The following is a 24996-nucleotide window of genomic DNA, read 5'->3' on the forward strand; positions in this document are numbered from 1 at the left end:
ATCTTTTAGAGTAACAGCCGTGTTAGTCTGTATTCGCAAAAAGAAAAGGAGTACTTGTGGCACCTTAGAGACTAACCAATTTATTTGAGCATAAGCTTTCGTGAGCTACAGCTCACTTCATCGGAGCTGTAGCTCACGAAAGCTTATGCTCAAATAAATTGGTTAGTCTCTAAGGTGCCACAAGTACTCCTTTTCTTTTTACGTACCTTTTAGTTCATGTTAGCAGGGTCTACATGGGGCCGTTAGAATGTCAGAATGCTGTATAATTCACACATCCCTCATCCGGACTATGGTACTGAATTTTTTATGAATTTTAATTATATAGGGCTATAAACACAAAGCACTTTACAAAAGTCTGAACCACAGCACCATATAGACAAGCCCTAACTTTATTGCTACATATCAGCTCATGGATAGATTTGGGAGGGGGTGGGGGGATTGTTGTTCATGCCACCAGGTAGCTATCTGCTATGTAGGGTGACCAGATGTCCCAATTTTATAGACACAGTCCTGATATTTGGGGCTGTGTCTTATATAGACGCCTATTACCGCCCACCCCCTGTCCCGATTTTTCACATTTCCTGTCTGGTCACCCTACTGCTATGAGAATATCCAACTCTGATGGTTTGGTTCTTGAGGGTATAACTTGGACAGATACTGGGAATAATGTTCTGTGAAAAGGGAGTAGACCGGTTTTGCAGTTTCTGTATGTGGGACTTGGTTGTGAGTCCAATATTGTATCTGATCTCTGAAAATTTATTTCAAAAGCAATTAATAAAAGAACTTTAAAAGGGTGTAGGTATGCCACTGTCTGACACATTGTGGCTATTGTATACCAGAGATTGGAAATATCCTTTTTCTTGAGTACATCCGCTGAGTCTGCTCTGTATGGGAGGCCACTTTACTAATCATACAGTTTGACAGGATTTGTCAATCACTAGTAAATTTGGAGGAATTTTGATAGATGTGTCTATGCTGCTCTCCACAGTGAGAGAGCTCCTAGTAATCCAAGGGTGAAACATGCCGCTGGTCATTCTGAATCCTTTCCCCCAGTCGAGACCCAACCATCTCCTTCCATCAAATTAATAACTGGTGTAGGAATAACAGCTAGGAATGTTTTGTCTCCAGCAAGACTGGCATTTAATGGCACTGTGGATTAAAGCTTGAAGTTACTATAAAGTGTATGGTTAGGTCCCCTGTCAGCTCAACCCAAATTGAATGGGCTCAAAGAATTTACTAACATTTTAGAAATGTTTATATTGCTGTGAACTGTCTGACTTCAGATGAGAGCACAGAAAAATAATCAAGACACTTCAAGGGAGGCTATTAATGCATTTGATACTGTCAAAATCAGGAAAAACAGGATAAGCTTTGATTTTCCCGCCCCCAAACACCAAATATTTTAAACCCCCCATATTGTCCAAAATTCATGTCTAATCTAGAGGTGGGTGAAATTTTTATCCCATATTAAGAAAGAAACAAAAACCTTTTAAAAAAATTGAAATTTTTGACAGTTTTGAACTTATATGTAAATTTTTCAATTCTGTGACATTTTCATTTCCAAATTTACTTCAAGATTATTTTTTAAAAATAAGTTTAATAAAGCTCAAACTAAACAAAATATCTAGTTTGACCCCCCCCAAATTTTTTTATAATTTATTTTTCAGAATGTCCAATGAACCTACAAATCAGTTTTTGTACTGCTTTGATCTAATCACATATCTCAAATATGTATCAGAATCATAGTTTATTTTTATCAGCCCCCAAATGTCAAAGTTTTCAGATTTCCTCTGACATTTTGAAAATTCAAATGTGCTTTGGAGAATAAAAATCTGAGTGATTTAGATAAGCATCCACAGAAACTTATCAACCTTTAGAAGTGTGCCTGTTGCTACTGTCAACTCCAGAGGGCAACTCCAGAGGTCTAATAGTTTTGCTCCATTTTGAACTAAATATGTTTTAGAGTATATGGAACAATCTCTTAAGAGATTGACTAATAAAAATGGCTTCTTGCGCAGGTTTATCTTTGCTACAATGTATATTACACACAGAATTATATTAAACGAACTTTATTAAGGTTGCAAAGTCAAGCACTCAAAAGTTAGGAAATGGTGGAATTAAGGTTTCTTCTGCAACCTTAATTTGACCTCTTGATCTATACGTATTATGGTACAATCTTTTATTGCATGATCACATATTAGTTTTTCCATAGGACTCCTGTTTCATTCAGTGCACAGAATGGTCCTGTTCTAGGTATGAATCAGGACTGTGTAGTAAAAGAGACTGTAGGACCTCCGCTTCATTTGTTGAAAGGTGTGTAGTGGATATGGCAGGGGATTTTAGGAAGAGAGAGGATAGTCTCATGGTTAAGGCAGATTAATACAGCCCTGGAGAATTGGATGCATGCCCTGCCTCGGCCACAGAGTCCCTATGTGTTGTTAGGCAAGTCACTTAAGGAAAGAATTTCTTAGGTTACCATGAATTGTGTTTCTCATTTTCTGGGTGCCTGCTTTGAGGCCCTCTGGTCTGATTTGCACAATGTTGAGCACTCACAGCTGCAGTTGAAGTCAACGGGAGTTGTACTTGAATATGTATGCTGGCTCTGTGGATGAGGGGAAAGCAGTGGATGTGTTATTCCTTGACTTTAGCAAAGCTTTGGATACGGTCTCCCACAGTATTCTTGCCAGCAAGTTAAAGTAGTATGGGCTAGATGGATGGACTATAAGGTGGATGGAAAGCTGGCTAGATCGTCTGGCTCAACAGATAGCGATCAATGGCTCCATGTCTAGTTGGCAGCCGGTGTCAAGCAGAGTGTCCCAAGGGTCGGTCCTGGGGCTGGTTTTGTTCAATATCTTCATTAATGATCTGGAGGATGGCGTGGACTACATCCTCAGCAAGTTTGCAGATGACACTAAACTGGGAGGAGTGGTAGATACGCTGGAGGGTAGGGATAGGATACAGAGGGCCCTAGACAAATTAGAGGATTGGGCCAAAAGAAATCTGATGAGGTTCAACAAGGACAAGTGCAGAGTCCTGCGCTTAGGACGGAAGAATCCCATGCACCACTACGGACTAGGGACCGAATGGGTAAGCAGCAGTTCTGAAGAAAAGGACCTAGCGGTTACAGTGGATGAGAAGCTGGATATGAGTCCAAAGAGGATGGATCTACACTGTTCTCAGTGGTACCAGATGACAGAACAAGGAGTAATGGTCTCAAGTTGCAGTGGGGGAGGTTTAGGTTGGATGTTAGGAAAAACTTTTTCACTAGGAGGGTGGTGAAGCACTGGAATGCATTACCTAGGGAGGTGGTGGAATCTCCTTCCTTAGAGGTTTTCAAGGTCAGGCTTGACAAAGCCCTGGCTGGGATGATTTAGTTGGGGATTGGTCCTGCTTTGAGCAGGGGATTGGACTAGATGACCTCCTGAGCTCCCCTCCCCACAACCCCCTTTGCAATCAGGGGTTGCAGCGCTGACCAGTAGGCCACACTTCCCAACCAGACCCTGAGTGAGGACTATTACAAGTGCCAAAGCACCAAGTTTGGTCGGGACTCACTGTGGGCATTGTACTAGCTACTCCTTTCTCAGGAGGCTGGGGAAAAAAATTCTTTCACCATCAGACTGGCCAAGGTGGAGTCGGGGGAGGATTGCCTTCCCCAAAGCAGGTTCAAAGGGGTCTCTGTTGCTGTGAGTAGGGAAGGGAGTTATGTAATGAGTTGCAGCATCATAGCCTAAGTGAAGGGCAGATGTCCAGTGCAGGTACACTGTAGGGCGAGGATACAGTGACTGGATAAATGGCTTCCTAAAAGACTTAAAGGAGGTGTTTGTTAGAGGAACTGAAGGAGTGTGGATTTCAGGGCTGCTATGACTGGCATGGCAGGGAGCCAGTGCCCCCTTCTTTAACGGTCCACCTGAACCCTCATTCGAGGGTGGGAGGGGGATGGTAAGGTCCCAGCAATGGATTGGCTGGGGACCAGGATGGAAAAAGTGGGGGCTGGTGGAAGCCCCTGGGTAGATATTGAAATGATCGTGGAGTTGCCTGCACTCACTTCTGTCTGCCCGGTAGTCCCAGACATCTAATTATAAAATTGCAGCATGATTAAACCACATCCAGTGTCTCCTGTCCTTTTGGTGTAATTGGACAATACTGCAGTAAGCTAGTTGCTTGCTTCTAGTTGCAAAAAATGCTTTTTTCTAATATGTGTTTGCAAAGGAGCATTGATCTACAAGCAAATTAATCTTTTAAAGAATAAATCACTTCAGTAATGTTTCATTAGACATAGCCACTCACTGGTCTTCTGTATAGTACTTGGCTTCTAAATCACCAAATACATATTCAATAAAACATAATTTAGAGAATGGCATGTTCAATATTAGCTATCTCAGCAGGAAAAAAAGTAATAATATGCATGCTTTCGACCAAGGTTAAAGATGAGTTTAGGTAGTTATGGTTACATACTGTGATACAGAATGTCTTTCCAGACTTCACACTTGTATTACAATTTATAATATTAGCACTTCTTTAAAAAATAAAAGGTCCCAGACCACACTACTTGTTCAGTATTGAAGTCTTTAGTAGAACACACACATTAATCCTTGTGTTCACAGCTAAAGTCCTCTACATCTTTTTGAAACTAAAGCCAGTGGTTTTATTTGATGTCTTGCCTACCATTCTTTAAGATAAATGCCCTATGCCTTTAATCTGAAATAGTTTTTCACTTTTCAGTGTAGCAGCCGTGTTAGTCTGTATTCGCAAAAAGAAAAGGAGTACTAGTGGCACCTTACAGACTAACCGATTTATTTGAGCATAAGCTTTCGTGAGCTACAGCTCACTTCATCGGATGCATTCAGTGGAAAAAAAAAATCTTTTCATCTTGTAGCAAATCGCTCTATGCTGAGATCTTTTTGAAATCAAAATAGAATTGGCAAAGCCTTCACTAATTTTGTATTGCTTATATTCACATGAAGGAAAGATCTTTCTTAAACCTGTTGGAGAAGTTGCTTTAAAAGGATGCGTTTTGGTGAGATGAAAGTAAATTTTGTATATTGGGTAGAATTGGCAATTTTAACTTTTTGCTAGTTGCACAAAACAATGATGCAGATTTCTTCTGTGCTTAACAAAAAAAACAACTCCTGTATTTCCAGCACAGAGACGCTGAAAGTCAGAGTCAATTCGACTTACAGATGTCATGATACATTTTTATGGGCTGAATCTTAGCCATGTGATTATTAGTACTTAGGCTTAGAATGGAAAACTGTGAGAGATGGAACTATCTAGGACTATGAAAGAAGTATGTGACTATTTAAAATTGAGCACCAGCAGGTATGTATTTTTCTTGGTTTTAAATATGAGTAGGTTAAAAAATTCGTGTGCTAATTTGTGAGAGAGAGACATATATATCAATATCTTCCTGGTAATAGAAACAAAGTATGAGTGCAATATTCCAGGTGCAGTTGCTTTAGACTTGTGTGTGTATATATACTGCCCTGTACTGATGATTTCCTTGTTTTTGGTGATTTTGTCTATGCAACTCAAAATTGTATTGGCCGTTTAGTTTTTTTGCAGCTACATTGCACTGCAAGTTCAGGTTTAGATTTCTCTTCACTACTGCCAGAGGGGTGGGCTTTTCAAAAGCACCTAAGTGAGTTAGGAGCACAAATACCATTTAATGAAAATTAATGGGGCTTGTGCTCCTAATTCATTAAATGTGCATTTGAAAATCCACCTTAAATCTTTCAGTATTACTGCTTCCGAGGTCTCTCCCTCGCACTCGGTATTAATGTAATTCAGATGTGTTAGTTTGCATTCTTCCAAGTTAAATTTTGTGTTATTCCATTGGAGCTTATTTTTGTAATCCTTTTATTTCCCTTTGCTGCTGCTGTTAATCATTTACATTGTGGTCGCACCTAGAGGCCTGAACTAGATCAAGGCCTCAATTGTGCTATGCGCTGTACAGATATATGCTAAATAAAAGTCCTTGCCTTGAAGAGTTGACAGCCTAATTAGACAGGTCATAAGAGGAGGCTGAGATAAGCAAGTGGGTAGGGAGGGGAGATTAACAAAATATTATGATACTTTAGGTCAAACTAGCTGTATTTGCTAGTATCACCCAATCAGTAGCAATAACCACAACTTGTGCTGTCTGCGTCAAGGAAAAGGTGACTTCTCAGCAGGAAGTGAGAGGAGAAGGTGGTGGCTTTACAGATTTTGTTCAGGAGCTTTTGCATTTATATTATGTTTCTCCTTAACAGGTGTTTTTGGCTCCTTTCAATTTTGTGCTGTCTATAGATATGTCCTTTCTACTAGAACCCTAAGGAGCTGTATTTAATTTATATTAGATAACAGAGGAGTAGCAGTACCAATAAAGGCAGGGTTAGAGACCAGGGTTGAAAATGCAGCAAGGACATATTTTTAGTTGTAGTAGGCCTTCTTTCCAGGGGTGATGACTAACTTCCCGGTAATACTGCAATTGTCAACCGCATTACAGACATTCTGTAGTGTGGCTTATGCACATCTGGTTGTCACTGGAGATTGCAGAAACTGCAGCCCATGTGCTACAAGGAGCAAAGGGAGAAATATTGACTGTAAAATACTGGATTATTTAGAGCTAATTGAGGACATTTCTCACCCCCACAGTGGTGGATTATCGGGCTTCTTCAGGTCCTGGAGCAAGCAAGTTGTGTTTCTGAGCTGGGGCATGGGGGAGGGGCGATTCTAAGTCTAGTGGTGATGGGTGTCAGGTAGGAGGACAAAGAGTTTGGAGCATGGGGGAAGGGGTTATGCATACCAGAGTGCAGTTGTTCTGACCTATAAAGAGGTTAAGCAGCAGGAGGATAGATTCTCAGCCTAAAGGGATAGGTGTTTGTATGTCTGGGATGGAGAGGTATTTCCAACCTGCAGTATGTTGAAGGGAATTGGGGAGGTTCTGAGCTTGGAGAGGAATGGGCTGGGATTGGCAAATTGATTGCAGGGGGAAATGAGAGTGAGAATATAGGTGTATGTATGGGGCTGCATGGCGGGAAAGAGTTTGATTGGATGGGAGGAAGTTGGGACTAAGAGAAAATCATGGAGAATTGTTGGGTAAATACTATTTTCTCCGACCTTATCCTTTAAAGTAAGGTATCCTAGTTTTTCATTCTGAAAGCAGGAGGTGGTGTGAGAGTGAGGAAGAGCTCACTTTTCTTCCTTTATTCTCCACCAAAACACAAATCTTTGACATCCCCAACTGGTGTTTGTTTTCATTTTGATCAAGTTACTGAGATGTGTGTCTGGGGGTATTGGGTAAGGAGAGAATTGTGCTAGCTGCAACCCCACTAATTAGTCTGGATACCAGTCATCTTTGCTTTTGTCTCATTGATCAAAAGCACCATAGGCAGTAACTGATCTTTCAAGCACTTAAATGAAAGGAATTCACCATGGACGTAGGCTGATAAAACTAGTGCATTTTCTTACTTGTTTGTAGTAACCTGCAGTTATATGAAAATTACGTATCTCCCACTAAGATCAGTCATATAAATAATTTCTTCCTGTACACAGAGGGCACGAATGATCAGTTTCAACACTGATTTTGACATATGCTCAATACACATAGAATTGGTAGTGTTTTACTCACTTTCCTACTGCCTCCCGTTTCTCAGCATTCGTTACTTGTACAACCCAGAGGGAGAATGTGGTGGCAAGCCAGAGTTAACACTAGCAGATTTTTTTTGAATGCTCTTCTCCTCCCATAGGTTCTTCTATGAGAAGGGGCATGAGATCTTATAACTCTGAGGTTCAAAAATTTCAGAACTCTTTTTAATATTTGATATTCAATGAGGCAGTAACAGTTTGATAGTTGATGCAGTTAGTTTTGTCCTATTACAATTCTGTGAATAGGAAGAATGGTAAAAGAGCTCTCTGGCTTTTTAATTTTTAAACTATTTTAAATACTCTTATTTTTATCCGTCGTGTTCCTTATCCAGAATGTCTTTTACTTCTGAGTAATTAAATCAAATAGTTATCGATGATGATAATGTATATAATACTGTAAAATGCACACAGTGCTTTATAAACCAAGTAAGGGCTGTTCTCTGCCCCAGGGAGATGTCCATCTGAGAGACAGGACAGAAGTTCAGCTAAGGGATGGCATGTGAGGGATAGTGAGAAAAAAGTAAAAAGAATCGCTTTAAAAAAATTTAAGGATGGATTTGAAGGAGTGGGTCTGGGTGCATAGTTGGCAAGAACTGGGAGATACAGTCATGCAGACACCCTAACTCTTTCAGGGCAAAAGTAGACAAGGATGAAAGTGCTTTCACTTTTATACTTAGCCTTTCAGCCTCTAAACTAGAACAGAAGATCAAATTGAGGCAACAAGGTGTTGATTTCAAGGAGGGGGAGCAACTACTGGATCTTTCTTTTGGGGAGGGGAATGCAATGGCCCAGAGATGTAGTTGTCTGTCTTTTGGTGCTTGTCTAACACAATATGATAGTTCTTGAGCAGGCTATGGAGTATTATGAGCACTAGTTCTTCACTAAAACACAGGTTCATCCTGCTGTTGTGCAGCTAGAGGACAACGTTTTTTTCAGGTGGTGATGCAGGTAACTATTGTGTCATGAGGTGGTAGTCATGAAAGAGGGTATTTTGCTCTGTCACCAGGCAGCTCCTCTGATAGTATTACAACTGGTACATTAGGATGGACTGCTAGCTCTTCATGTTTTTGGGCTCCTGTGTAGTTTCCTCAGTTGTTGGTAATGGCAAATGCCCTGGCAATGCTTTTTGTCTTTGCGATACAAAATGAAAAGTAGGATCTCTGCAAGTGTTGCACTTAATGTACTCCCATCACTAGAAACAAATCATGATATCAAAGTTGCATCTTGGCTTTTTACAGAAACGTGAGAGGGAGATTTCAAATACTATTTCCAACCTGGAATACTGGGGCTATCTTTCAGCCAGAAGCCTTGCCATCAAATACATAGGAATTCAGCCTCTTCTCTTCAAGCCATTATTTTCACAAGTACCTAGACCAGGAGTGGGCAAATTATAACCTGAAGGCCGCTTCCGGCCTGTCAGATGTTTTTATCCAGCGCTTGAGCTTCAGCTGGGGAGCGGGGTCGAGGAGTTGCCTTGCTCCTGCCGGGGAGTGGGGCCGGGGGGTTGCCCCACTCCACTCGCCCGGCTCTCCCCAGTACCGACACACAATTCCACCCTCTTCCGGCACACGTGGCGCCACACTGCACAGGTGCGACTTCACCGTGCTGTTTCTGGGATCAGAACCCCACCCCTACACCGCAGCCCCACCCCTACGTTGCAGCACACCCAATCCTCTCCTGGTCTCTTGTGGCCCCACCCTCGAGAGCCTCGAAACTGCCCAGGAGCCGTACCCATCCCAGCCAGGGTGCCTCTGCCTGTGGCGGTGCCTGGTACGGCCGCCTTCGTGTCACTGCTGGCAGGGCCCCTAGAAGTCCTCGGTACTGCACCTGTAGAGCCCCCCCCGCCCATGCCACGCCCCATGAGTTCCCTCTTCCCCCACCTTGGTAAAATCCCTTATAGAGCCCCCCCCACCCCATGCTACACCCCATAAAGTCCTCCCTCCCCCACCAGGCATTCATGGCCCGCCATACGATTTACATATGCGGCCCTCAGGCCAAAAAGTTTGCCCACCCCTGACCTACACACTACAGAAACTCCCAAGTGGATGCTCACCCTTTCAAAGGAACATTTTGCAGCATGGTTTTTCTGGCACTGATGATTTAAATTTGGCAAAGACAAGTGTCTGCATCCCTAAAGGTGACCATTAGGCAGCTGCCTCCCTCCCTTTCAGTTGGTTTGGTGTGTCTATTACATGTTCCTTTATCTTATAATTGAAAAGGATGTGCATCCTCACACAGTCCCTTCTCTTGGCAAAGAGTAGTGTCAAAATGGCTTCTACTCACCTTCCTGACCACACGGAGCAGGCTCAGTCAGTCAGGGCCACTACTTCATTACTAATCACAATCAATAAATCATCATAGGGCATTCAAAAAACTGATGTGGCAAGTATGTTATAGCAATATGAAATTATCCTCTAACAAAGACAGTTTTAAATGAAATTTCATTTAAAAATTTCCAAGTAACCCAATTTTTTGATGGAGTTTTGTATTTTTCTTTTCACTAACTATATATATAATAAAGAAACCGGCTTCAAATAACCAAACTCACTAAATATACCCAAACATGCAATGCCTAGGACATGCTCCTCTGTCTGATTTCATACAGCTTCTAAACATTGAACACAATGAGCACTATGAGAGTTCTCAAGCTAATTAAAGGGATACTACCCTATTCCCTCCATACACTCCAATTTGTAAACACAAATATATATCAACATAAATGTTTCACCCAAGCCTTGTTAAGAAGCGTAATTAGATGAATTAAAACCCTGGTTCTAGCATGAGGGTTTTTTAAAGTGTGGCTATGCTTAAAAACTGGGAGCTGGTTTTTGTTGTTTTGTATTTGAACTGCCTCCTTCAAGACTGTGTGTTCAACAACATTTTTCAACTGTTGCTAATGTTGTTATGGATAATACAAAAGCCTTACTGCCACAAAGCATGGGGAGGGATCTACCGTAATCAAAGGTACCCCATTTTATTACCGCAGAATTAGAGGAGGTGGAGCCATTGCTGTGGGAGATAGCTAACTAAATGTTGTTTAACTAAATGTTTTACTCTATCTCAGTGGCCCTGCTAAATAGATGATGTTACCAACTGAAGTGTACAGTACTGTCTGTTTTATAATTCCAGGGAGCGTGTCAGTTATTCATAGGGATTGATAGGGTTTACTCTGGTTTCTCCTTTTGAAGGCGGTGTTGTGCAGCAAAGCAAGTTAGCTTTCAGTTCAATTTTTTTTCAGTTTAGCCAACGCTAAACAGACCTCCAAAGTAGCACATTTTTAAAGTTGATGAGTGGAGTGTTGCTGCGCAGACATTTCTGCTTGTTAGTTTGTAAGCTGAATATGTCCCTTATAAAGATGACATGATATTACAATCAGGCTGATAATTGATAGGCAGTATTTTTTTTTGTTTGAGTATATTTTGTGTGTATGTGCAGAATACTATACGGTCTGTTTTTTTCAATAAAGGAAAAGGGGCAGGAAATTATCGCAGGAAATTTCGAGTGTTGCACACATTAAAATCTGAGGGAAGACTATGTACATTTTAAGAGTATACTATAAAATGTATGTATATGTGAAAGAGCTATCTATTTCTATGTTTGTGGTAGATGCACACATCTTCACAAAATAAGTGGGTTTTGCCCTTTCCAGTTTCTATATCTTTTCATGTTTGTTCATAACCATTTAATTACAGTACATTTTTGTGTTCAATACCTGTTTTTAATTTTCAACTCGGATTCTACATGATCTCTTTCTAAATAGAGCCACTTTATTTCAACAAATGTGCTATACCAGGATACTGCAATGCTTTCTCACTATAATTTTTCTTTTGTGTAACAGCAGTCTAAGAAAATTGTTGACTGAAAGCAAAGAAATGTCATTTAAAAAAAAAGTGGGCATTCTTTAGCCATAGGGATTCTCATATTTAAAAATGGTTTTCAGAAGTTTGGTGAGCTGGCTGTCACTTGCTTCTGTTTTATTTCTGTGTATGTGTGTGTTGGTTTTCATTTAAGATCATATCTCTGTGATTTTAAATATAGCCCCAATGCCTGTGGTGTAAGGAAATTAGAAATGTGACATAGTGATACATTGGTGTATTTCTGAAATCATACACACTCAGAAGTAACCATCCATCTAGTCATACAACACATTTTAGTTTTATTGAGTATACTTACTGTAAATGTTAAATGTGCCTCATGTTAGCATAATAAACTGTATTTTAAAGTGTCATGTTTGAGCTGACTTTGTGCTTGCTTTGTTAGTTCTTTGGTCAAATGCCATAAGAAAATATGCACATGAGAATATTTTTCTCTATCATGGAAGTAGAGGCTGTTACCTGAAGTGTAGATGATGGGATACACTGTGAGACATTAGTTATAAATCAAACCAATGCTCCTTATGAAATGCTCTGATTTATGAATGTAAGATTTACTTTTCCAAACTTGCTATAATTTATCTCCAATGTGACAGTGTTCTGAAAGAAAATGAAATGCATCCACACTGTGCACTTGAGGTAAAGACCTTGATGTAGTATTAATCAATACCACTGTCTTCTAGGAAGATGGGCACATAATTCACCAGACACACTTGAAGCAGCTGTCATTTGGCTAGCTGACAGAGAGACAAGACAATAGGGTAAGTAGAACCTATTGTTTTGTTACTATAGAATGTTTGTTTATTTTTCCTTGTACTCTGGCTAAATAATACAAATAATTTATTTCAGGATGGGTTTTAGCTGTTTATGAATATTGGCTTTAGATAATTGTTGCCCCGTATAACTGATCTAGATGATAACAAGTATTGTCCAAGATGAAAGAAGTGTTAGTACAAGATAATAAAAGCAGGAGTTTGTCTCCAGAGATGTGAAGTGCCGGTTGTTTTTCCTCTTATACGTTTATAACAAGCAATTCTGTTATCCAGTTTAGATTTCTTCTTCTTCATTCATTGCCTCATTCTGTTGGAGGACATTTTTGGCAGTAAAGTAGTAGACCCATCACATCTATCATGACGTGTCAAAGATCTGTCAGATGGATGGCTCTTTTTGAAATTTGCTATTTCAGAAAAAACATACCTGAGCATTCTAGGCAGAAGTTTGACATTTTTGAGATGAAAATCAATCTTCTTCTATTTGTTGTTTCTGAACTAAGGCTTAAGCTGTGATTACAGAAGCAATGACTGTAAAATGTTTGGGGATACAAAATGGGAACAGAAACATTTAGATAAAACTTTGACAGATGTTGTCTTACTGTAACATAAACAGTGGAAACAATGTTGTAAGAGATGTACAAAGTTAAAAAAAAATGAACTGCTGGCTTGCTGCTATTGTAAACATGTAAAAAATGCAGTATACACCTCTGTACAGTTACTTAAGGGTAGAGAAATTAAACTTTAGTCCAGTCAGTGGCAAACTACTTTATAGTACATTTAGCAGGGGAGCAATGTCAAAAGGTTTAATGGATGAAAGTGGCTGTTAAGTATGTTAAGTGTCAAAAGGTTTAATGGATGTTAAGTGACTGTATGAAAGGTTCTGTATGAATCTTAAGCTGGGAAATTATTATTTTGCTGGGGATTGGCTGAAACCTTGATTAAGCTGGTGACTGTGATAACTTCCCTTCATTCAAAATATATAAAAGAAACAGTTAAGCTTCTGTTGGAGTAAAATATCTGAACCAATAGGAGTCACCACCAGAATGCAGGCCACACTTCAGGTCAGTCAGGAGCTGAGCTGTGTGGGTGGAGAGTTTTCAGTGGAGGCGGGGATGAGAAAGCAGGAGATGCAGTGTGAAACAGCAGAGAAACTGACAGAGAAGGTAATGGATAGCAAGGGAAGTACTTGACGTGTGACCTCAAGAGAAGACTAAGAGAGAGCTTTTGGGTTAGTGTTGGCTGGAAAAAGAGGCTTGGAGTCCTGAGTGTGGAAACTCTTTTGGAGTCCTACTGTGTTCAGGGAAATAGGACTTTGTGTACGTTCTTTGGAAATAAACAGGATTGCATTATAGAAATACCAGACTCCATAGGAAGAGACTCCAATGGTAATGACCAGTGCTTAATTTTTATTTTATATATTCATAACGGATGCAGCAAATGCAGAGGTACTGGGGCTATGAACTGCCAAGCCTAGAGGTGCTGGGGCTCAGCCCTGGCAAACCCTGGAACAAATTAAGCCCTGGAAACAATGCACAATACCTTGAATATTGGCCAACCCTTCATGTCACAAGGTGTAACATTATACTTAAAGTGTTGTTGTTGTTTTCTGGGAATATAAGAGACAGATCATCTCCATATATGTATGGATACAATGACGCTCAGCTCTCCTTACTTTTTTTTTAATTCTTCTTAATTTTGTTAAAGTTCCTTCAGAACAAATTTGAATGTCATTATATATTTTAAATGAACTAAAACAAAGCTAAGGCAATTTGATTCCCTAGTATCACAGAATATCAGGGTTGGAAGGGACCTCAGGAGGTCATCTAGTCCAACCCCCTGCTCAAAGTAGGACCAATTTCCAGCTAAATCATCCCAGCCAGGGCTTTGTCAAACCGGGCCTTGGATAGAAAGATTCAGGCAGAGACCGAATTCACAATGACTGTAACTGTAACAACTACAGTTGCATCATTATTATAAAAGTGAGTGAATGTTTTCCATTTTTTTTAAAAAAAGTCAATGTTAATGCAACTTTTATGGTTGTACATTTAAAAATATCACAAAAAGGCGATCCAGAAGTTAATACCAAAATTTTCAATCTGGGTGCCTGAAATAGGAACCTAAAAACCAGATGTGAGCACATGCGTAAAAATGACCTGGTAGTTTAAACTTGCTTTTTTTGTTGCTGTTTTGTGTGTGGTGGGATTTTTTTAGGGTGGAGGCGGGAATTTAAAGGTGCTGTCTACTGACAGCTCTCACTGAAGACCTCTGCAAACAGAGGCACTCATCCTCAGCAGCACTATGTTCATGCCAAATTTCAAGACATTTATTTAGACCTGTTGGAATGTGGCTATAATAATTTTACCTTGGGAAACTTTTTTTCCTCATGCTTTCAGCTCTTAAAACAAAGGGATTTTGTTCAAATGTTTTTAAAAATCACCTTTGGAAAGACCAAACATTCCAGAAGGTGAATATAGTTGAAAGTGGGGATTGTGTAAAATTGGAAGAAGGGGGGCACAATGGAAACTAATTTTGCAGTCTTAGTTAAACAGATGCTGCTTGTAACCCTTGGTAGTATATTAGCTGGTGTAATTAATATTATAGTACTTGTTTTAAATCAGAAATTTGTCTTCAGACTTTTTGAAATTAGTCACTGCACTAGGCTAACATGCATTTTCAACACAAATGATAATGTGTCAGCCACAGAATTATGATTTTATTTTGTTAATGGATGCAACAGGGCATTATTAGAAAAGGGATGATTTTGTACCTCTAAGTTTTCAGCAACCAACAGTTTCAGGTATGATAACAGCAACGCTCCCCAAAATGCTTTAGATAATCTTTTAGTTAAATAACGTGACATGTAGAAGGTAGGACTCATGCCTTATTTTGCAAAAGTTAACAATAAAAGGAAGCTTGCTAAATCTGTTTTCTCTATTTCCAAGATGAAGATATTAGGATTGAGAAACCCATTCCAATGTAGACTCCATTAACACAGATTGCCTTCAGCCCATTAAGCATTGCCATTAAGATGTTTTAAAGAAGTGTTTGTTTTTTAAAAGCTACATTGGAAAACTGAAAAAGAATTAAAAACCACTTTGGTTTTTAAAAGCATGTTTTCTGAGCCTCAAGAAAATGACTCTTCATCTTTATTTTGTATACCAGGTCATGTAGCAAACTACCTTTTTAAAACCATAACTTCTTAACTTAGAGCTTTGTTCTTGCGAGATTTAGACTCAGTTCATAGAATCATAGAATATCAGGGTTGGAAGGGACCTCAGGAGGTCATCTAGTCCAACCCCCTGCTCAAAGCAGGACCAATCCCCAACTAAATCATCCCAGCCAGGGCTTTGTCAAGCCTGACCTTGAAAACCTCTAAGGAAGGAGATTCCTCCACCTCCCTAGGTAACCCATTCCAGTGCTTTACCACGCTCCTAGTGAAAAAGTTTTTTTCCTAATATCCAACCTAAACCTCCCCCACTGCAACTTGAGACCATTACTCCTCGTTCTGTCACCTGCTACCACTGAGAACAGTCCAGATCCATCCTCTTTGGAACCCCCTTTCAGGTAGTTGAAAGCAGCTATCAAATCCCCCACCGTTCTTCTCTTCTGGGACTAAATAATCCCAGTTTCCTCGGCCTCTCCTCATAAGTCAGGTATTACAGTCCCCTAATCATTTTTCTTGCCCTCTGCTGGACATTTTCCAATTTTTCTACAGCATTCTAATTTTACAAATGTGTGTAAATCTATTTTATTTTTAGGTTACTATTGTTATTAACTGAAATACAAAATTCATAATCGTGTTTCCTTTCACTTCTGTAACCATAACAATCTGGAGTTGGTTATGTATACATCATGATATGGATACAAACTTGAAATAAATTTGGTTATGTAACATGTCACATAATAATGGTAGAGCCCCTGGAATATTCTATACAACATTTTTATTTAATTTTTATACATGTGATTCTCAGAGTACAAAATCTCATGCTTTATATTACAACAAACATTGAAGAATGCATTTAGATAATGTGAATAAACATGATGTGGGTATGTAATCTGTAAGGTTTTATCTTTGCCCCCCTCAATTTTCCACTTACAAATTCTCCAATAATATACTTTCCAACCAAGAAATATCCTACTTCTCAGCTTCATCATCTTTCAGTCTCTTGACAAATAAACACTCAACCTGCACTGATGCCTGTGAGGAAAAGGTGGATTTTTCAACCTCTGGTAGAACAAAGAGGGAAGCCAATTATAGTGTCAAAATTCCATACAAAGGACATATTGCCAGTGCCTGCCTCTTTTCCATGTAGATGGAGATCTGGCTCAAGTTCATCTGCTCATTTTAACTGGGACCGGGAGAGAGTCAGTCCCTCAAGTAACCAAACCCTTCATAGGTGAAAATCAGCATCTTAGAATCACCCTAAGGCCAGTGCAACTCTTGCAGTTGTGGTAGTGTGTGTCCCGATATACTGAACTGTTCAACAGGCATGCAGGCAGCCACATTATGCTGTTTATCATTCTTCATTAGCTTGAATTTCAAAGTGGTCCCAAGGTGTATCTCTATTAAGAACTTTGTTTTGAGATAGCAAGGACATAGAAGATGGTAACAGGGTCCATCTTGAAAATAAAATACCACACTCTTCTTGCCAAATATAGATGGATAATGTTGTTCTGCTACAGCAGCGCTTTCGTTTTTCCAAATCAACTCTGAATCAAATTAATCTCCAAAACTACAAACCTGAGCCACATACAGCAGGCATGCTTCTGCAGTTTAGGGGTCTAGGTATTGTTTTGCCCAACTATTCAGATTGCTTCCCTGTTCATCAACATTGTTTCCAATTTGCCAGAATTAAGCTTGTCCTAATCTAAGCTTTGAATTCACAGAGACACTAGGTTATTTATGTCTCTGCCCCAATTGGGTTTGACTTGTTCTGGCTTACAGTCTGGAAACCAGATACTACTGCACATAAGTTTCTTTTAGATCATCAGGCACTCTGCCCTTCCATAGGAAAACCTTGATAATCTCCACCAACAATGAAACCATATAGCCTTGTCCTTCAAGGATCAAATCTGTTGGTAAAGGGCAAACATTGCTTATAGAAGCCTACCAAATCCATCACTAAAGCAGTCTGGCAGCTGAAGAGGTACTGAGAATGAAGTCAGAAAATAAGTCCTTCACCGCTGCAATCATGTGTTGACTTCAAGTTGAAGAAGTTTGTCTAAAGCAAGAGAGTAACTGTCACATATCCCACCTCTAGATCAGAAATATTAGATCCAGAGTATGGCCAGTTGCGTAAATTGAGTCAAAAACACTTAGGATAATCTCACAGTTCTTAGAGCATCCAAAAAATCCTGAGTGGGACAGGAAACTTGTCAGTTACATGGACATTAACATCATGAAACAGTATTAGCCTGCCTTCAAGTGGGCCATTGTAACTCTCACACCTCCTGCGTGTGGTACTCTGTCACCTCTAGTGGCACTGAGACCACTTAGAGCGAGATTAATGAGTCTGCTCTACAGCCTTAGCTAAGGGCCATGTGGCTTTTAGCTCATGCAGGAGAGACTCATGCATTTAGCTCCAGAGGTCCCAGGTTAGATCCTGCCCAACGACGACTGGGGTCTGTTGTGTTACATCAGTACCTCGAGGAACCTGATTGTCTCAGCCAAGGCTTCCTTGCTGCTTTTGGGCAATCCATTAAACTAGTGCTAGCACCATTTGTATCCTATCCTGGTGGACTCATACCAGAGGGACGCACTGATTTGGATACATCTGTCATTGGCATGGGAGACCCAATACAAAAAGCATGGCCCTATTCCAACCTGTCCTTTTTCATCCCATTTTGCATCCTGGAGTCAGATGCAGCAGTCAGGCAGTGTCAACCAACCAAGATGCAAAGTTGGGGACCTCATCTTCAATAAGATCACACATAGTCATGCACTAAGCTCCAGAGTTCCCAGGTTTGATCCCACCCACCAACTAGCGGGGTCTGTTGGTGTTACATAGGTACTTAACTAATACATTCAGTTTCTCATGTATTGTCATCAGTATTTAGCAGTTTGTGAAAGTATTATAACAGTATTGAGAGAAGTGGCTGTCTTTTTTCTTTCTCACTCTATCAACAACATGAAAAACTAATGTGTAAACTTGTCTTTTTTTTGTTAACCCGCAACAAAAAGCCAGACTGGTTATGACTGTTTAGATCACTTAGACATATACTTATTTCCCTGTTAATAGATGCCTGTGCTAATGCGGTACACAACATAGGCGCCAACTTCTACTGGCGCCGGTGGTGCTTGACCATCTCTGCCCCCCGGCCCCTCCCTGACTCCATCCCTGCCCCGCCCTCTCCTGCCCCCATTCCAACCCCTTCCCCAAAGTCTCTGTCCCCTCCCTGCCCCATTCTGACTCCTTCCCCAAATCCCTGCCCCTGCTCCGCCTCCTTCCCTCTCCCTCCCAGAGCTTGCCACAGCTGTTTGGCGGCAGCAAGCACTGGTAGATAGGCTGAGGAGTGGGGACGCAGCGCGCTCAGGAGAGGAGGCGGAGGCAGAGGAGGAGGTGAGGCGGGGTAGGGTGGGGAGCTTGGCTGCTGGTGGGTGCAGAGCACCCACTAATTTTTCCCCATGGGTGCTCCAGCGCCTATGGTATACAAACACAATCTCTACTGTATAAATCTCTTTCCCTTGCTGTAGTTTGGTTTATTAACAAAAAACAATAAGATCACCTTGAATCTTCTCTCTAGGCTTGTCTGCTCCTTCAAGAATATTCATCCCACACGTAAGGTCCTTTTATCCCCAAGAACCACTCCACCTTCATGATATCCAAGTGACGTAATGACATACCTGCTGAGTGAGTCAGCAGAACCCACATAACACTTTACCAGCTGGTTCCTCACCTACTATAACTGGGTTGAATGGTGTAGCCAACAGTGCCAGCCTGTTACATTTTCTTTTTACTCACTTGCAATCCATTTTTGCAACTATATTGTCCTAATTTTTTTTTCAGATTTATGGTATAATCTCAATGCCATGTGGCTGCTTAGATTTTCTAACCTAGATGATAGTGCTGTGTACATTCTGTTTCTTTTAATGGTGAATCAGTATAAGCAGAAGTGATAGCTTGTTTATCATCCCTACGTCTAATTGAGTTTGTTTGCCTATGGCATGTTCTCAGTGTAAAATTGACTGGGACCATAAAATGCAGAAACAATTTGCTTCTATAAGATAAATTCTGTTGTAGTGATTTTGGGGGGGTTTCAAAACTGAAAGTACTTAGTACTATTGATGGAATTAAATGAACAGTTTAACATAGAGCTTCAGATGTGAGATTATTAATAAATCTTAATATACTGCTTCATACATTTTAAAGATAATATCTTTATGGTGTTTTAAGAGATTGGCTGCTGTTGTATTTTGTTTTACTTTTAACATTTTTCTTTCTAGCTAATGTAGGGCTTAATCCTGCAAGGGAGAGGTGGATGGAGAAGAATATGTGGCCAGAACAGGCAAATGGCTGCTCATAATCTTGTGAGTTGATTGGCAATACCTGGCACCAAAATATTTCCATAAATATTGACTTTGCACACCACATTGGCATGCTCTGAACACAGGCTCTATGCCCTAGCTCCAAAAATTTTTCTTCCTTCACCATCCCCAAAATATGTGAGTGGTGTCCCTGGTTTGCTTTGTTTTGCCATGTTTTGCTCCATGCAGTATTGCCAGTGCAGCTGCTGATTACGTGCATGAATCACTGCAGCCTGAGGGCTTGCAGAATTAAGCCCATATTTTGCAAATGCTTCCGCAATTATGCTTTGAGAATCTATATGAAATTTTGAATGTGTGTATATATTTTATTATAATATTTGAGGTAGAATTATGCTAACCCATAAATGGAAACACGTGCCATTTGGGTGGCATTAGATGCAATTTGATCCTTTAATGAAAGACTGGAGTTGTTTGTACACTTCGCACACGAATTCAACTTAGCATTATAACTTGTTAGACAAGAAACTTGACATGTATCTTCTACATTCTGTGGCTATTTGGGCCAAAAATTAAAGAAAGTCTTTATCTTGTTGTCTAAAAACTAGTAAGTCTACGAGTTTTATATCTGCGCGCGCGCGCACACACACACATACACACTTTTGTTTTCTGTGGCTTTTAAAACTTAAGAATTTATTTTTAAAATTTATGTAGAATTGATTTAATCAGTTTCAATTTCATTGATCCATATTGAGCACACGCTAAGTAACTCTTAATAAAAGTTTTATGTAAAGATAGACTTCATTAAAAGATTATCCCATACTTGATATATCTGAAAGGTTTTCTGATTCTTAAAAGATCCAGTGTTAAAGCCAGGGGTGAAAGTAACTTTCAACGCTTACTGGTATGGGGACTTGGGTGGAAGGGGCAGGGCTGGGGGGGTCAGTGTCCCCCAGTCAGCCCATCCGTGTTGCCTGCCTAGCTGCTGTGTTGCCTGTTCAAAATGGTACTTTAGAATGAAAGATCTCTTTATAAATTTATATTGACCATTTCCAGTCTTTGAATTAAAAGTAAATCCATTTGTGGAATTGGATCCTTAGTTGATTCAGCCCAATACCAGCTTCAGATACATAAATATGATTATATAAATATAAATATATATATATATACACTTTCAGAATTCCACAAAAGGGTTTTAATGCCTGTGACTAGTTGCATAATCTTTTGCAAAATATGAGCTTGATTCTACAAGCCCCTAAGCATCACAGAGCATGGGAGATAGGGGAAATATACATTTACTGCTCTGTGGGCACATATGCTCTGGCAACAGGGTATGAGAAGCATGGCACACAAACACTTGCTTAGTAAGGACCTGCTCCTTTAAATTGCTGAGTATCCTCGGCTTTCATTGAAGCCAGTTGGAGTAGGAAGTTCAACTCTATGCAGAATCAAGGCCTAAAGCTATAAATCATGAATTATGGTAAGTATATCCACTAAGGGGCAAACTCACTGGTGCTTACTTGAGCAATACTCCTATTGGATTCAGTGGGAGTTATGGAGGCTTAGCACCTTCCAGAGTCGTCATGATTGTTTTTCTTCTTAACTTTTACACACAAGATGGAAAATGGTGAATGGCTGGTTGGCTGTTAAGACCTGGATCACACTCTGGAGGAGGTTTGACATCCAAATCCATGTTCAGAATTTGCAGTTTGGGCCTATTTATAATTTTTTATGGTAACAACTATAGTTTAGAAACGTTATTTTCCTTATGTTCTCTTCTCTTCTTCCACAACACTCCCTTGAGCATGTATCTCTGCATATTTCTTAGTTACTAAAGGCCAGCTTGTGATAGTCATACTCATGCTGAATAATACCTTTAAATACAAGTGAGTCCCACTGAGGTCATTGTAACTAGGAGCATCATGGTATGACTGTGTAAAATCAGTTCTTTATTGTTGGTCATATTTAAAAAAAAAAAAAGAGAGGAAAAAAAACCCTATACCAACGAGTACTAACATCTAATGAAGATGAACTTCTTGCGTTCAAAATGGGGTTTGTACCAGTATGAGTCATGGCAGTATTTTCCTGTAGTAAGTCACATGGCTGTAAACCCCATTAATGTATCAGTGCAGTGCATCCACATTCGGGATTAGTATCAGTGTGGGTACCCTGGTGTAGCTATATTAGTGCAGATTTTCCTAATGTAGCCAGGCCTTAGAGAGGCATACCCATGACAAACTGTGGAAAAGAAAATGGATATTTTTACATTAGTTTAGGAAATGCAGGTAACAAGTAGTGGGCCAAATCCTTAGAGCTGCTAAGCTCCTACAACTCCCAGTGAAGCCCATGGGGGTTTAATGGCTCTTACCAGTAAAACTACATTGTTTAGAAATGTAATTCCAACAAAAGCTCTAAATTATATGGGGAGAGCGGAAACTATTAGTTGTAAAGTTAAAGCAACTTGTTTTTATTTACAAATTAATTTCAGCTTCTTAGAATTAGACAATGAATGTGTTGATGTTGGTGATTAAATCTGTTCATCACAATAGTGATATTTTATTTGGATTCTCTGTGCCAATAATCATGTTTTGTTTCATTCAATCCCTGATTAGGTTTTGTTTCTACCTGCACAACTTGCATCATATTTTAAACTAAATATAAAATAAATATGGTAGCACTTAATTTCGTTCTATGTTGATGTCATGCTTTTGTTTACATCTGATTACTTCTTTACAATATATTACAAACAAATCTATTTTGAAAAGGGAATATAAAGCACTGTAAATGCATTTCTCTTCCAAGCACTACTTTCAACAGAGTGAAGTCAGGCAAATACAGTAAAACTTACCATACCTTTAACTTCATTCTGATTTGTATCTGCTACTAGAGAATCTTACATCGTGTAGGAGCATATGGGTCTGTATTTCTACCAGTGGTGATTTCTAATTCAATATTCTTTAATACTTAAATTTTATTTAGTAGCCATGCAGTTGATTAGCAGTTACTTTTTTTTGTTAACATTAACTTTCTCACAATATTTAGATGAAGTAAAGCAGTGAGATTCTTCAGTACAGCAGTGAAGACACAAATATTTGTTGTGTGGCTTTTTTTAAGCTATTCCGTTACATCTGGTAAAAAAGAATTTGTTTCTAGATGTGGATTTTTTGTTTAATAAAAGCAAAACCATTCGTCTAATTGCCCTTTTTAATTTGTTTTTATGAAGAATAAAATATTTCATTGAGAGTCACTCTTTCAGAAACAGAGTTCGTTAAATATTCTTTTATTAATAAAAATTAAATTCTTAGATCCATGGACAGGGGAATGCTTGATTAGTTGACCGCCACCTTTTAGATGGAAATATATTATATAGGTTACTATTAGTGCTGTTGATTAATCACAGTTAACTTGCACAATTAACTCAGAAAAATTAATCACGATTAATTGCAGTTTTAATCACATGGTTAAACCATAGAATACCAATTGAAATTTATTAAATATTTAAGATATTTTTCTATATTTTCATATATATTGTATTCTGTGTTGTAATAGAAATCAGTGTGTGTTTTTATTACAAATATTTGCACTGTAAAAGTGATAAACAAAAGAAATGGTATATTTCAATTCACCTCGCACAAATACTGTAGTGCAATCTCTCTGTAGTGAAAGTGCAACTTACAAATGTAGATTTTTTTCTGTTACGTAACTACACTCAAAACCAAAACAATATAAAACTTCAGAGCCTACAAGTCCACTGAGTCCTACTTCTTGTTCAGCCAATCGCTAAGACAAACAAAAAGAAAAGGAGTACTTTTGGCACCTTAGAGACTAACAAATTTATTTGAGCATAAGCTTTCGTGAGCTACAGCTCACTTCATCCGATGCATGCAGTGGAAAATACAGTGGGGGGATTTATATACACAGAGAACATGAAACAATGGGTGTTACCATACACGCTGTAACAAGAGTGATCAGGAAAGGTGAGCTATCTATTCGGGGACCCCATCATAGGGCCTGATCACATCAGCCACACTATTAGAGGCTCGTTCACCTGCACATCTACCAATGTGATATGTGCCAGCAATGCCCCTCTGCCATGTACATTGGTCAAACTGGACAGTCTCTACGTAAAAGAATAAATGGACAAAATCAGACATCAAGAATTATAACATTCAAAAACCAGTCGGAGAACACTTCAGTCTCTTTGGTCACTCGACTACAGACCTAAAAGTGGCAATTCTTCAACAAAAAAACTTCAAAAACAGACTCCAACGAGAGACTGCTGAATTGGAATCAATTTGCAAACTGGATACAATTAACTTAGGCTTGAATAAAGACTGGGAGTGCATGTGTTATTACACAAAGTAAAACTATTTTCCCATGTTTATTCCCCACCCCTCACTGTTCCTCAGACGTTCTTGTCAACTGCTGGAAATGGGCCACCTTGATTATCACTACAAAAGGTCGTCCCCCCCCCCCAGCTCTCCTGCTGGTAATAGCTCACCTTACCTGATCACTCTTGTTACAGTGTGTATGGTAACACCCATTGTTTCATGTTCTCTGTGTATATAAATCTCCCCACTGTATTTTCCACTGCATGCATACGATGAAGTGAGCTGTAGCTCATGAAAGCTTATGCTCAAATAAATTTGTTAGTCTTTAAGGTGCCACAAGTACTCCTTTTCTTTTTGCGGATACAGACTAACACGGCTTCTAACACGGCTGAAATAAGACAAACAAGTTTGTTTGCAATTTCCCTAGGCAAAGGACAAGATGGAAAAGGAGATGCATATTATAAAAATGTTCAAAAAAGTATGACAACAATTTACATTCATATTTAGACTTCAGTTTTCTATGCTGCTCTGTTAGAATGCAGATTTGTCCCAAAAGAACTTACAGTTAGCCACAAAAGTGCATGTGAGACTTTTCTGGATGAATGAAGCTACAGTCCAACAATGATTGTTGAAGTGTAACAAATGAAATACTTTGACAGATCAACAAAACATCTTATATCACTGACAGGAACGTACACAGGAATGTCAGACCTGGAACCAAAAAGTTGTAATTTAGAAGCAAGTAGTAATAAAGCATATGATCTTATGCCTGACAACCATCAGATGTATAGACAGGAATAGGAAGACATTTTCCAAAAACTAATCAGACATTTAATTTTAAGCTGAACTTTCGGAAGAAGTTAGACTCCATTGGACTGGACAAGACCTGACACAGACTGGGTATGAGAGAA

This window comes from Chelonia mydas, chromosome 7 (assembly GCF_015237465.2).
Source record: "Chelonia mydas isolate rCheMyd1 chromosome 7, rCheMyd1.pri.v2, whole genome shotgun sequence".
NCBI classification, from domain to species: domain Eukaryota; kingdom Metazoa; phylum Chordata; order Testudines; family Cheloniidae; genus Chelonia; species Chelonia mydas.